This window comes from Octodon degus, unplaced genomic scaffold, assembly GCF_000260255.1.
Source record: "Octodon degus isolate 3935 unplaced genomic scaffold, OctDeg1.0 scaffold00121, whole genome shotgun sequence".
Lineage (NCBI taxonomy): Eukaryota > Metazoa > Chordata > Mammalia > Rodentia > Octodontidae > Octodon > Octodon degus.
Genome location: NW_004524697.1, coordinates 4689559 through 4704813, shown reverse-complemented (window position 1 = coordinate 4704813; position 15255 = coordinate 4689559). Strand labels below are relative to the sequence as shown.

At 37.2% G+C, this 15255-nt stretch overlaps 1 protein-coding gene and 1 pseudogene across 1 annotated transcript in view; both read left to right on the top strand.

The window, feature by feature from the left end:
* The window catches only part of Galntl6 (polypeptide N-acetylgalactosaminyltransferase like 6), a 1205609-nt gene that overhangs the window by 646395 nt on the left and 543959 nt on the right, over positions 1 to 15255 (top strand). The window lies entirely within an intron of this gene.
* Positions 10121 to 10669, top strand: LOC105743376 (annotated as a pseudogene).

Sequence of the window (15255 nt, the reverse complement as noted above, 5' to 3'; positions counted from 1 at the left end):
AACTAAAAAATTCATAATGATCAAGATTCATCTTAGAGATGAAAGTATGATTTGACATATGTAAGTCACTAAACACAATATACCAGAGCAAAAGAATAAAGGAAAAGACAAGATAATCATTCTAACAGATGCAATCAAACAATAAATAAAACAATTTGATAAAGTTCAACATCCCCCATGAAAAAATACTCAGTAGTTTAAATATAAAAGGAAAAATAGAATGATTTGTTCTAATGGTGTTTATAAATAGGATATCATGTCCGCATCTTGTACAGCAATTAACCACTAGGAAGAATGTATGCAATGTGTTAATTTTGAAACTGTCCTACCAATTTGATTTGAAAAAAAAGGAACATTCATGAATATAATAAAGTTTGCATATGATAAGCAAACAGATAACATAGTAAATGGAGCAAAGCTGAAAACTTTCTACAATCTGGAACATGGCAAGAATGACTATTTTCACAGCTCTTATTTTACAGTTCAAGAAGTCCTAGCTAGAGCATTTAGCCAGAAGAAAAAAAGAATGACATTCAAATTGGAAAAGTGGGAGCAAATTTCTCACTGACTCCAAGAGGGCGATAGAGACTGGGTGTGGTAGCGCGTGCCTATAATCCCAGCTCTTGGGAGGCTGAAAACAGGAGGATCACTATGAGTCTGATCTGTGTAGTTAGACCCTGTAGACACTGTACTAAATACTACATATATATGTATATATGGTGTGCACTTCCACATGCACTAAAGCACTAATATGGACTAATCCTAAGTGTCCATCCACAGATTAATGGATAAAGAAAATGTGCTCTATGTATACAGTGACATACTATTCAACTTTCAAAGCATGAGATTCTATCATTTACAACAGAAAGGGTGGAATGGGATATCATTATGTTAACTGAGACAAAGCTGGCACAGAAAGCCAGTTACCACACAAGGATGTAGAGAAAGGAGAGATGAGTGGTGCCGGCCAAGGCTGGGGGAGTAGGGGCCAGAGGAAATGCTGGTCAATGAGCGCTCCTTACAGTTACATGGCTATAAGAAGTTCTGGGGCCCTCACTATACGTAATGATAATACAATGAACACTTCAAAAGTATAGAAGTAATTTGGAAGTTTTTATCATAAACAGTAAATATTGGTTGATACATATTTTAGTTGATTTAAACATTGTATGCATATGTACCATCTGTATAATTTTTATAATTTGATATATCATTATGTAAAATTAATTTTTAAAAGCCAAAAGTAGTATTTTACAATTTTTATAGAAAAGAAAACTGAGTTTGGGTGATGTCATGAACTGAATTGTCTCCCTCCAAAGTTGTTTCAGTTTTAATCAATACCCCTTACTCCCGTGACCTTATTTGGACATAGGGTGATTGCAGATGTAATAAATTCAGAAAGGTCGTAGGGGAGTACAGTGTGTTCAGTGTAAGATTTATGACAGAGAAAGCAAGTGGACACAGAGAGGAGCATGTTGAGTGAAGACACAGACCCAGAGGGAAGATGGTCGCACAAAGACAGAGGTGGGCATGAGAATTTGCCACCATAAATCAAGGAGTGTCTGGAGGGACCAAAAGCTGAAAGGAGAAGGTGAGTCCTCCCAAGAGTCTTCAGGCATAGCCTGGCCTTGTGAAGACCTCAATGTTTACCTTCTGTCTCCTGGGACATTAGAAAACATTGTTTGGTTGTTTGAACAGAAATTTGGTGGCACTCGTTATTGCAGGGCAGGCTAAAGACATCTGCTATGACTACATTTGGATAAGTGGAGCATACTAAATTACTCATAGTTAATAAATGCGAATTTTGGCTGATTGTGAAGTTTTCAGATAAATGGAGGTATACAATTTTAAACATCCACCCATTCTCTGTATTTACCCACAGCTTGCTCCACTTCACCTATAGCATATGCCTCAACTGTTGCACAGATAATTTATGTAGGCTATAAATTAAGATAATCCAGGCTCTGAGCCTCATGTTATTTTCTCTCTTGTACGCTTTCTCTTTCTGTTTGCCTCCTTGCTCTTTACTGCCTCTCTTAATGTTTAAGGATATGACTATTTTATGACATTTAAAAACAACAAATAAAATACTGGTTATCATTTTTTGTGACTGCTGCCATCCCACTTCTTTGTCCTACTTTCCAGTAACATGGCTCAGACGAATCATGCATGATATTCACTGCCTGGATACCTACCTTTCTCTCTTCAAGTCAATGTCTGTGACTCCACTAAGACTTCCCTGTCAAGGCTGGTGGTGAGATCACATCTCTTAACTCCAGATCACTTCTGGGCCCGACTATTCTCATCAGGATGTGCTCAGAAAATGTTTGAGCCCCACAATGCATCAGCTTTGTGGGACTCTGAATTTTTAGTCTTAGTGTTCCTCAAATGTCTCTCGTTAATTCTTGGTCTCTTTTGTTTCTCCTCCTCCTTCTCTTTCTCCTCCTTCCTTTCTGTTATCTTTTCACTTCAAAGGGCCCCAGACTCAAACCTTGGTCTTCTTTTCTGACTTCATCCATATGAAGATGATTCCCAATTGATGCAACAAACCAATACTACAAGCACAATTTCTTTCCTAACTCTGGATTTATATACCAACTTTATTTGCCAACAGTTTACTTACAATGGCGAGAACAGACCTTTATAAATGTAAAGAAATTATACCACTGCTATTTTCCAAACCTTAAAACATTTTGACTCTGTGTGAAAGGCAAGTTCCCTGTAATAGTCCTCAATTCCCTCCATCCTCCGAATTCCTTTACCGCACTCTCCATCACCCTCTGCCTACCTTTTCTCCACATACTGGCCTACCTGCTCTTCCTTGAATGAGTTTTCCATATGCCCAGTTCATATTTTTCCTCAGACTCTTCAGTCTGAGATTCTCTTTCTTCAGATCTTTCCTTAGCTAATGTGCACATATTCATCAGATCTTTACTCAATCAAATATTCACTCACATACTCATGTTGTCTGAAAAGCCTTTGCTGGACACCCTACTAAATATTGCAAACTGTTTTGCCAGTATTACTGTCTCATCCTTCCACTCCTAATTTCCAGTTTAATGCTGCATTTTCGCCATAACAATTCAGTTATTAATTTCTATTTTTCTCCGTCTTCCTATGCTATAATACAAACTCACCAAAAGCAGTTTTCCTGAACTATTTCCCCATTAATATTTCACATTATATGCCCAGAGTCTGCCATCTACTAAGTACACGGAACACATTGGTTAAATAAATGACGTATAACCAGCTATATTCACATCACAGGATACTTGTATCAGTATTAATAATATTAGTTCATGTACAAGGGTAGAGTCATATAACATATTGATGTTTCTATAGGCTTATGCTTGCCTACCTTTATGCTACTGTTGTGAAAATAACTATTGATAAAGGAAAAGAACAGTTGTAGAATTTTTCATACAGAGATTTTTGGTGGATAACAGCCCCTTGGTTTTCGTGAAATGAATGAGTTCTTACTTGAGGCCATTTTTTTCTTATTAAATGAAAAATAAAAAGGCAGTTAGTCTGCTCTGTGCACTCTATTCCTTACCGCAGTTCACAGCACAATCAATACTGATTTACATTAATGCACTACTTATTGCCTCTACCAAACGAGCTTCCAAAAGTTTCCACTGAATAAATTGGAAAAATGGTAATAAATGTTCAGCAACTCTCACATCATAATTGGATAGCTGTGCCCCCAACTGGTAAAAAATTGTATGAGGTGCTTAGTGCAATCTTATTTATTGATTTTCTTCATTCTAGAGTTGGTGAAGGGCAAAAAGAGGAATGGTCAAATCAAAATGTTGAAAAGTTGTGATTTATTAGTAGAAAGAACGTGTCACATCCCCCCGCACACCTGCAGAATTGCTTATTTGTCCTTGCTGTACATTCACTGTTTATATTTGCAAAACTAGAGTGACCACAAAGCCATTTTCCCATAATGCTTTTCTCCTTCAAAATGTTTCAAGGGAAAGAAGTTTAATTTACTTATGTATTATTACTTAGGCATTATTTAAGATGTTATCAGATTATCAAAGTTATGTCATGATTCCCTCCTACCTTTAAACTTTAATTTCTTAGGTGAAATAATCCAGCCAAGCACAGACATAGCAATAAAAAAGAATTTATATTCTGGTCATCAGATCCAGCCCTGGACATTCAAAAAGGCAATCAGACTGATATTTTTTTCCAGAGATTCATACACTATAGTTTCTAAAGTGTGCGTTTGCAATGTGAAAATAGAAATATATTTGTACATTCTTAGCAGTTTGTTTCATGGTAATTTTCTTGAATTTAATATAGCCCTGAGCTTAGAATTTCAGATCCCCTAAATATACATGGTCAGCTCTTGGAAGTCTGGACAAAGATATGCTCAGATTAGATTATGTTTGAAGCCTTTGGGAAATGTGTACAAGGAAATTCTGTGGTTATTCCATAAATAGTTTGTTTTATAAGAAAATATTCTTCAATATGATTTTTATTTTTTTGTAGTGTTTATTTGCACCTAGACACTAGGATGATTTTTCCATGAATTAGATATATAATTTCAGTATTAAAAATGGCAGTGGCAGGTTTGCAGCAGCAGTCAGTCCCTAGACTCCTTCTCTCCAACGTGAGGTGTAATTGGGAATTCAACATAGAATACACCACCTCAGTCTGTTGCAACTATTGTAGCCCAATGCCATGTACTGCATAACTTACATACAACAGACATTTCTTACAGTTCTAAAGCCTGGAAAGTCTTGGCTAAGACAAGGACAGGTTCCACGGGTAAAGGTTTACTTCCTGGTTTATAAGTGATGTCTTTCATCTGTGTCCTCAAGTGGCAGAAGGGAGCAGGGAGCTTCATAGAGGTGCTGATGAAGGCACTCGTGCTATTCATCGGAGTTCTATCCCCAGCATCTACTTGCTTCCCAATACTAGCCAGTTCCTAATACCACCTTAGGAATGAGGATAGGTTTAAGGGAAGTACAAATACTTAAGCCATAGAACATACATGTGTGTTCAAAAGTTATATGTGATCTGTCATCCAACCTGGAAGCCATTTAGAATAGAAAGCTCTTTATGTCTACAGACAGACCCGCCTCCTGGATACTCTGGTGGATAGGTGTTTTGTCACTTCTGAACATCATGATCATCATGACCAAGCAGCATAGTAGTGTCATATATGTCCCATACTAAAGATGAAGGAGCCACTTGGAATTTGGTGCCTAAAGTAAAACTAGGTAGTATTTCAGATGGTTACCTGAGGAGAAAATGTGTCCCTGCTAATGAGATGAGGCATTAGCAAGAAATGTAAATACTACTACATCACTTGATTAGTGAGGTATGAGTTCCAAATATTCAAATATGAGTTTCTAATATTTATTTTTAATAATTTTATTGAGAAACAAAGAGCAATGAGACAGTTTCAAAACCTACTAGTAGGACAGTTTCATTAATTAATATATTGCATATTGTTGTCTTAGTGGTTATTCATTGTACAAGATGCAGACATGATATCCTGTCCACAAACAGTATTAGAACAAATGTTTCTATTCATTGAATTAAAAGAATGTAACTGTATGTCTATCCTAACTATTCTGAATATACAAATACAAAATGGTCCTTCATTTGTATCCCCTTTTTTTGTTTAGTTTTGTCAGAGAAGGGTATTCCATTGTCATTTAAATATTATAGGTATGTGAGTTCAGCAAAATATTCCAATATAGTCCAGTAGTGCATAACAGTAGTGGGTTATCCGTAGAACTGGCAATGTCAGAAGTTATTGACTTGAGCCTTTTACAGCTCAGCATATTAATATGGTTTTACTTTTTATACCTCGCTTTTATACTTTTCTGCTGGATGGTTAAGACCAAGATAAAGCAAGACCTATATAACAAGAAATGTAGCTTTTGTATCTGATAAGGTCAGTCAAGTACCCTCAGGATTTATCCTGAAGCCCTATACTTCAGTTTGTAGATCCTTTGTCAAGAATGTTTCTAATATTTAGAAGATGTGTTGGGGCCGGTGAGATAGCTCAGTTGAGGAATGGACTGCTTGGCAAGTGTAAGGGCCTGAGTTCAATCCCCAGTTCCAGAAAAAAAAAAAAAAAAGCAAGAAAGAAAATGTGTCATTCTTTTTAACTATGTGATACAAAAGCGAACCTGGCTTAAGAGACTTTGTTTATTTTTTTTTCAATTTTATTTTTTTTATTTTTATTTATTTTTTATTTTTTATTTTTGTGGAACCAGGGATTGAACTCAGGCCCTTGCGCTTGCCAGGGAAGTGCTATATTCCACTGATCCATCTCCCCGGCCCAAGAGACTTTAAAGGATGTATGTGTAAAATAAAAAAGACAGATAAGGAAAATTCCAAAAAAATACAAAAAAGTAAGGTGAAATAAATATGTGCCTATATATAAAAGGAAAAAGAGAAAATAAACTCTAAGATAATATAAGAAAGGAATTTCTAAGAGACAATGTTATATAACTGAATTTGATTATTCTCCCTGACTTTTAATTGAAAGTCACCCAGAAGCAGCATAACCTGGAAGAAAGCAAAAAGCTAAATGACTGATCGGAGTCCTGTCCCCTTCCTAGACACCCTTCCCCATTTGCTTCTGGAGAAGCAGACTTTAGGAAAGGCCAGACTCTACTCTAGTGTGCTTTTTATCACCTAAGGAAACAGGAGAGTTTAGTATTCTTTTTTTAATTTAAATGTGGACATTTTTGTGAACCGAGTCTCTCTCAATATAAATGGTATGCAAAGGGAGGAACATTTGGGTCTTTTCACCAATGTTAGAAAACTGATATTATGGGGCCTGGGAGATGGCTCAGTGGAATAAGTGCTTCCCTAGCCAAGCACAAGGGCCTGAGTTCAATCCCTGGTTCCACAAAAAAAAAAAAAAAAAAAAAAAAAAAAAAAAAAAAAAAAAAAAGAAAGAAAAAAGAAAAGAAAAGAAAAAAGAAAAAGAAGAAAGAAAGAAAGAAAGAAAGAAAGAAAGAAAGAAAGAAAGAAAGAAAGAAAGAAAAGAAAGAAAGAAGAAAACTGATATGGTTTTTTCCTGTTAAACTTTCTGTACTGGAGAGAGAATACACAATAGAGAAAAGGAAAAAAAAATACACTGTCTCAGTGGGAACGAACTTTTCTGTTTCTTTGGAATGATTATGGCTTCTTGTACTAGCCCAAAAGATAATGACCCCGAAGTGAGTGGCTGCCTGTCGGGCAGCAGCATGGTCCCTGCGCAGAGTACAGCCACCCATGGAGCCCATCAGACAAGAGGCAGATGCCCTCAGAGTACCTTCCTCACTTCTACATGCTTTTAGTGCATAACCACTTGAGTAAAATGCAGCTAAGCAATTTGAATCTTGTTAAAGTGTTCAGTTATGAAGTATTTGCATGCCTTGTATAAATAAGCAGGATTTTGTTATAGGTATTAAGCACCGTAGAGTTTCATTAAACCAGCCTATAAATGTTCCTTTTCTCATCCTTTTATCAGAAGTAAATGTTCTAGAGAGACAGAGAGAAACTCTTGGCAAGGCCATCACACCCATTGCCTATTGACCATCCCAGGCAGGAGCTACTGATTAATTTATTTAATCATTATTCATGGCTTCCTTAGTGGCTTCTTTATCTAATAGATTCTGACTTCCTTGACACCAAAAAAGGGGGTTTTAAAAGTTTTTCTTATCTTATTAAACATAGAGTCAAATTTTTAATAGCTATAATCAATTATTTACTAAGTAAATATAATGTAAGCGGCAGAGAACTAGGGAATTACCAGACAAACAAAGGTAAGTAAAATGGAAGCTATGCTCTAAATCGTCTGTGATTTTCATAGAGAATATTCGTTAGCAGCTGTTGTGTAACTACTCATGTCAAAATCCAGTGGCTCATAACAATATGTATACACCTTTTTAGTCTTTTTGGTTAATTGGAAAACATATCTGCTTTCTACTGGGCTGACTCTTTTCTCTGCTGTCAGATGAGCGAGAGCCAGGCAGGCTGTTTGCTAGTGTAGCTGATTCTTTCATGTTTTGGAAGAGTGGCTACCTGCCGCCCAGGTTGGCTTTGCATTATTTCATCACATTAGCCCATGTGGTCTCATCTACTCTGGCACTTAGCTGTAGAAGGTGCATGTTTGAGGAAGATTTTAAGCTTATCATGCACCTTAGGCCTAGAATCTTGTAAATAGTACATTGACGTTTTAGCCACACTTTTGGCCAAAACAAGTTACTGTTCAATTTAGATACAAAGATGATGAAATATGCTTAACAAACTGATGGGAAAAGTAGCAACATCATACTGCAAAGGGAATAATACAAAGAGGATGTTTATCAAGATCTTAAGTATATCTTCCTTCAAGAAAACAGAATTTTAAAAAAGGTTGTACAGGATACAGTCAAATACCCCAAAATACATTAAACTCAAGACTTAACATTCAAATTTTAGAGATCTTAATTTTAGAAGAATTTGAGTGCCTGCAAGCTACATAAAATTCTCAATTTATATGACCAAGGAGAAACTCAGTATCTAGCTCAGTGGCACAAATGTCTGCCTGGCAAGTGCAAGATCCTGAGGTTGATTCCCAATACCCATACACAAAAAAAAAAATCCAAATAAATGAGCCAGGAATTGAGATCCTAAGTCAGATATAGCATCAGTAGGAAATAATTTATTGCAGTTCCTTTAATTCAACATTAAATAAAATGACAGCTACTCATGGACCAGGAAAAGCCATCCAAGGGCAGGCCAGATAGCTCAGTGAATTAAAATCCTACTTAGGCAGAGGCAGGACTGAGGTTTGATCCCTGCGAGTGGTGCTGGCCCTGCCTCCGGGATGCACTGAGACAATGATTGAGACTGGGAGTGGTGGCATGCGCCTGTAATCCCAGTGCTTGGGAGGCTAAAAACAGGAGGATCATTATGTGTCTGATCTGTGTGGTGAGACCCTGTAGACCCTGTACTAAATACATAAAAAAGCCTTCCAAGAATGTCACTTGCTGAAATAAGTTAAAAAAAAAATCAAGGGAATAAAGCAGATTTTGAGATTTCAGATGGTTTTACTTCTTTAACTGTGAGTTTGTTGAACTCAAGTTATTATGTATGCTATTGGGTTAATAATGTAACTTAGTTACTGCAAACGTAACAAGTCAGCAATCTCTGAAATGAGTGTAGGGGAAAGGCCAAATGAAAAGGGCAAATGCAAGGATTTCAGGGCTCCCAGAGGATCAAAGCCCTCTCACAGAACTTGAGATTCTCTTAGCACTAAGCACAAGACCTTCTCTGGATGGTCCATATTTTAGTTATTAGAAGAAGGAAACAAAGAATGGAGCACTCAAGAAGGGCAGAACCACTCAAGAACTTCTCTAAGGTTTTAAATTAATCCACACGGGTGAGATGCCTAAGGCTACAGCCTTTACCCTGTTGAGGATGGATCCAGGTGTCTTTGGCTATGATCTTGTCTTACTCTTTAGGCTTTCCAGCTCATCTGCCATTCAGGCTTCAGGAGGGATCAGTGATTCACAGAGGCTGTGCCACCCATTACCAAACAAGTGGCCCATTGATTAATTTAAGTCCTGTTCAGAATTGCTTCATAGTGGTCTCCATCACCTTGGGATAGTTCAAAAGATACAGAGTCTAGGGATCTGGAGAACCTTCATGAAAGTATTTGAAAGAGAACTAAAACTTTATGAATGGGGTTTAATTTTCAAGAAAAAGGAAACATTAAAATAAAATCAGAAGGAAAAAAGAATTGGCAATAGAAAACTGGTATGGATTCTAACTTGGAATATAGTAAAGGAGTAATAGGAGAAAAACCTGAGCAGATATCCTGTGTCCTCTATCAACTGGCCTTAGTAGAAGTCTTTGCAGTTCAGTAAATTAGGAAGGATCACTTGGAAACGTTCATCAACAATGATTTGCATTTCTTGATAGAAAAGCTCATCAGGTAGAAATGTCTGTGTTGCCAAAAACTGAAAAACAATAGAATAACTGGGAGATGAGATTCAGGACTTGACCATTAAAAATTGTAAGGTCATGGGCATCCCCATGCACCCCAGCACATGCTGAGGGCCTTGGGACAGGTGGGCGGCGTGGGAGGCGGCCGGCCTGCCAGTGCTAAGCCCGGAAGATGTGGGCGTTTTGTTACGGGTCCCTCATCTGAAGGATGGACTTCCCCTACCAGGACAGGCTGGTCGGATACATCACAGACTACAGCGGGCGCTTCCGGCCTGGGAGCGCGGACCACCGAGGCGTCCCGGGCAAGCCTGGAAGAGTTGTGACTCTCGTTGAAGATCCGGGGGATGGGTGTGGTGTGTGCCTTACAAACTCCCAGTAGGAAAAGAAGACGCGAAAGCATCCCTGACTTCAGAGAGAAAAGAGGCTACAGAGCCATAACCGTCATTTTTTATAGGAAGGTCCCACAACAAAGCCATTCAGCGTGTTGCTATGTATTGGAACATGTGATCCTCCTAATTATCTTGGTCCCGCGCCTCTGGAAGACGTTGCTGAACAAATTTTTAATGCAGCTGGTCCAAGTGGAAGAAATACAGAGTACCTCTTTGAACTTGCAAATCCTCTTAGAGGTCTTGTGCCAGAAGATGCTGATGAGCACCTTTTCTCTTTGGAAAAGTTAGTAAAGGAGCCTTTAGAAGCACTGCAGACCCTCAGCCGCATATGAATGAGCCCTAGGAACTGACATTGCCAGACAAGCAGGGCTTTCAGTCCTCAGGAAGTTCAGTACACAAAGGCAAGGTGTTCCCTTGAAGATATTTTTAGTGTTAAAGTCAAGATACCATCATGCTTTAGAGTTTAACTGCAAGTTTTCTGAAACACACTTAGAAGATTAGCATATAGAGAAAGAAAAAATTTCATATTTTAATAATATGAATTCCTAACTATGTGAAATTAAATATTTGCTCATTGCAAGTGAGTTCTTTAGAAATATACAGAAAAGGACTCTTTCAGTTTGTTTTTATCAGAATAAAAATACTATTTACTTTATAGGGAATTAAACCAAATAAATTAATGTTCAATTTAACCAAGATTTTCCTATAGAATTTATAACCATAATTTAAAATACAAACTTCAAATGTAGTTAGAAATAGATGACAATATAAACAAAACTTCAGCCTTGATTATGAATTCTCTTGTTAATATATGAAGTTAAGACTTCTGAATGTAGGCCAAAATATGTTATTGTTTAATGCAAAACTTCCCTTGGAATGATAATGTGCTGTCCTACAAAGTACATTATATAAATCGGATCCACTAATGATAACATCATTCATATTTCCCTTACATTAAAACTAAAAATGTGTAATTTCTGACAATTATGGGTTAACATAACTAAGTTTTAAAATAAAAGGTGGAATTTTCTGAAAAAAAAAATTGTAAGGTCTTGATCAGAGATGTGCATTGCCTGACAGTGGAAAGAAGGCTGGGTGACACACTTGGAATTTGAGAAAAAGACTGGGAAGACAAAATTGTGAAACGACTACAGTGTACCACATGAGATTAAGTGACGTGGGGCTGCACTAGGTGCGAGTGAGCTCTTAGACGAAATGAGGCTTTTGAGACCAGAGCAGTAAATAAAAATCAATATGAAGAATACAAGACTATAAATAACGTGAGGGCAACAGAATTGTTAACCGGACGTCTCAAAGAGAACAGTATGAATTTAGAACTCAGAAGGCAAAAGATTAGTCCTAGGTGTAGAAGGTTTCTCTGAGGAAGACAAGCAGGTGAAACTGAGAGAAATACTCCTTTAGAGAACAGAAAAAGAAAACACATGTTTGTTTTGTAAAAACTTTTTATTTTTCTATCGTTTAATTTATTTCACAGCTGTGGTTGATTTATGATGTTCTGTCTGGAAGATTTAAGATAGCCTGTTTTAGGATTAGGAATATTCATAATTTGTACGTAAGGCCTGAAAATATCTGTCCTTTTTGACAAAAACTGTGTGCTTACGTTTTAGGAAAATGTCTAATTATCTGATTATGATCTACACTTTTTTCTGAGATAAATAGTACCTATTTGGAATAATAGTAAAAGTAAGAGTAGAACAGGATGTGTATTTAGGGATGATTAATGGCATGCTATTGACTGAAAATGCTGCTTAGACACACTGGTTGATTATTATTTAATGATTTTTCCAACATAGCTGAATAATTGACACTGATGAGAAGGTGACTCAGAATTGATTTAACGTTGCTTCGAATGGGCTGTTGAAATGTCAGTAGCAAGAGCAGCTTATTAAGTACACCACATAAGGAAGCAAACATCTCTAATAAAACTTTCTCTAAAGAATTATTAACGATTGATTGTTTATCTCCTTATAAAATAGTCAGGATTAACAATATCAGTTTATACTAAAGAAAATAGAAGTGCATAGTTTCTTTTCTTTCTCATTTACTGACATAATTAGAAATAGAACCCATTCTAACTTTGTTTTGTAGGAAAAGCATAATTATGTTTTAAAATTTTATTAGATACAAATTTCATTGATACAGTATTGAAGGCTCTGTGTCATTAATGATTTTATCTTTAAAATTAATTACTGCTATTCTAAAAAGAATCTGAATTTTAATGTGAAAATTATATAACTGGAAAAGATAGAGTTTATTTCATTTCAATGGTATTTTCACCTAACAGAACACATAAAGCAAGCCAAAATGATTGTTCAGAAGGCATAAAAATACCATACAGCAGATGTGCAAATGGAAAAAAAAACACTTAATATTCTCTGTTTAAAACAACAAGCATAATTACAGGTTGTTGCATCAGACCTCTTCTTCCTAAATTTTTTGTTTTGTTTTTGGTAACTCATATTTCACCTTTACTCTTTTTACCAATGAGTGTTTTTGTGATGTTTAAAATACAAAAACAGGCTGGCCAAATAGCTCAGTGGAATAAAGTGCCTGCTTAGGCAGATGCAGCAGCTGGGTTCGATCCTGGCCTGCCATGCTAGGTCCTGAATGCACTGAAATGGTAATTAAGACTGGGCGTGCTGGCGCGTACCTGTCATCCCAGCTCTTGGAAGGCTAAACACAGGCAGATCACTACAAGTCCGACCTACATAGTGAGATCCTGTAAACCCCGTCCTTAAAAAAAAAAAAAGTACAAAAATAAAAAAGGAGTGTTTCAAAAATCGTGGGTCGTGATACATCAGTTAACTTTGAGATTTAAAATAAGCATTTTAAAAATTAAATACTAGGTAAAATAAGATAGAATTTTAAAAGTGAATTTTGCACAATGTTACTATTCTTTCAACACACATCATATATGTTAGCTTTTCATGGTTCAGATCAAACACCTCACATGCACGTCTTAGACAACAAAAAGTCATTTAAGTTCAGAGTCTGAAAGTTTCAGTCCATGAATTGTTGCTCTCCTATTAGCCTGATTTAGAACTCTTATTTTAGTTCATTTCTGTTTTTCTTCTTCTTCTCTTTAAAATAATAATGAAATAGAGAGCCCAGGCCCGGTGAGTGAGTAAGATGACTCAGGGCCTGTGGATCCTGAATAGACCAGGAGCACAGGCCCAGCGAGTGAGTGAGACGACCTGGGGCCCAAGGAGCCTCATTTGACCCAGAGTGCAAGCCCAGCGCAGAACCCTTCAGCAGAACTCCCTGCAAAGAGGCTAGAGGCAAGACCCACCCAGCTGATTCAGGAGCAGAACATCTTGCCAGAGAGACACAAAGGGTTCAACTCTAATGGCTGCAGCAGAAAGAAGTGGAGCATAGCAGCCCGATCCAAACAACACCCACCTGGAGGAATCTGAACTTCGTAGATGTGGACCTGGTGCTAAGGTAATAACTCTATCTAAGCTCTACACCAAAGGTCAGAAGACAGTGGTATACAAAATGGCAAAGAGAAGGAACAAAATGCAGTCTCAGGCCCCAAGTCCACCTAGTACAATTGCAAAAGACACTAGCACTGAGGAAACAGGAAATCACACACCAGATATCTCTGAAATAATAGCATTGGCAGTAAAGAAACAACTGCAGAAAGGTATAGAAGAAATCAGATCAGAAATAATTTCGGAACTAAAAAATTTAGTGATAACTATAATCAAAGAAGTACTAAGTGCTGCTAAAGAATACACTGATAAAAAAATGGGGCAGAATATAAAAATGATTGGACCCCTAAATAAGCAATTTAGGAAAGAAATAGAATGTATGAAACAGGTTCAAAGTGATATACAGGAAATTAAAACCTCAATCACAAGCTGGCAAAACCGTTTGAGTGAAAGTGAAAATAGACTTTTTGACCTTAAAGACATCATTGCACCTAGTGAAAAAGTAAGAAAAGATCTCTTCAAAACAACTAGGATGCAGGAAAAAATAATTTAATACCTGCAAGACGATGCAAAGATGAATAATGTGAGACTAATAGACATCAATGAGAAGGAAGGAGTCAATACAAATGATGTAAAAAGAATATGGGCAGAAGTAATAGCAGAAGTGGCCTGCCCTTTAGCTCAGCTCTTTAAGTGGCTGCTTCAACAAACCTGTCAGGCTCAGGTTGCTGTGGTTCGATCCCCACAACTCAAGCCAGCCAAACCTGCTCTAAAGGCATTCGGAGAAAAAAAAAAATCCTTATGAGGGGCTGGGGAGATGGCTCAGTGGAATCAACCCAATGAAAACCACACCCAGACATGCAATAATCAAGTTCCCTGAAATTCAGCATAGGAACAGTATACTAAAAGCCACTAAAGAAAAGAAGCAGATCACATTTAAAGGAAAACCCATCAGAATAACAACAGATTTCTCTTCACAAACCATCAAGTCAAGGAGAGCATGGAGCAAAGTACTTCAAGTCTTGCAAGAAAACAAATTCCAACCCAGACTGATATACCCTGCAAAACTCTCTTTCAAGTATAACGGAGAAGAAAAATACTTCCATGACAAAGAACAACTAAAGAATTTCATGATGACAAAGCCAAGCCTACACAGACTACTAGACGATGTTCTAGAGAGGGAGCAAATTGATCACAGCCCCATGAATAAGAATGGAAAGAACCCACCAAATAGGGCAAACAATTAAACACAGGAGAGTAAGAGGTATACAGTAGTAGTCTTCCAGTTATTCCTTTGTGTTCAGCAGCAAATATTTCCATCAGCACACTCCACAAATGGACTTCTCTTCAACCCTATAGCTCATGATTCCACCTGAGTCTATAGGGTAGATTTCAAAGAAATAGCTGTAGCTCAGTCCACAAGTGACACCTAGCCACCAGTAACTGTCATGGTCATTATCCATGTC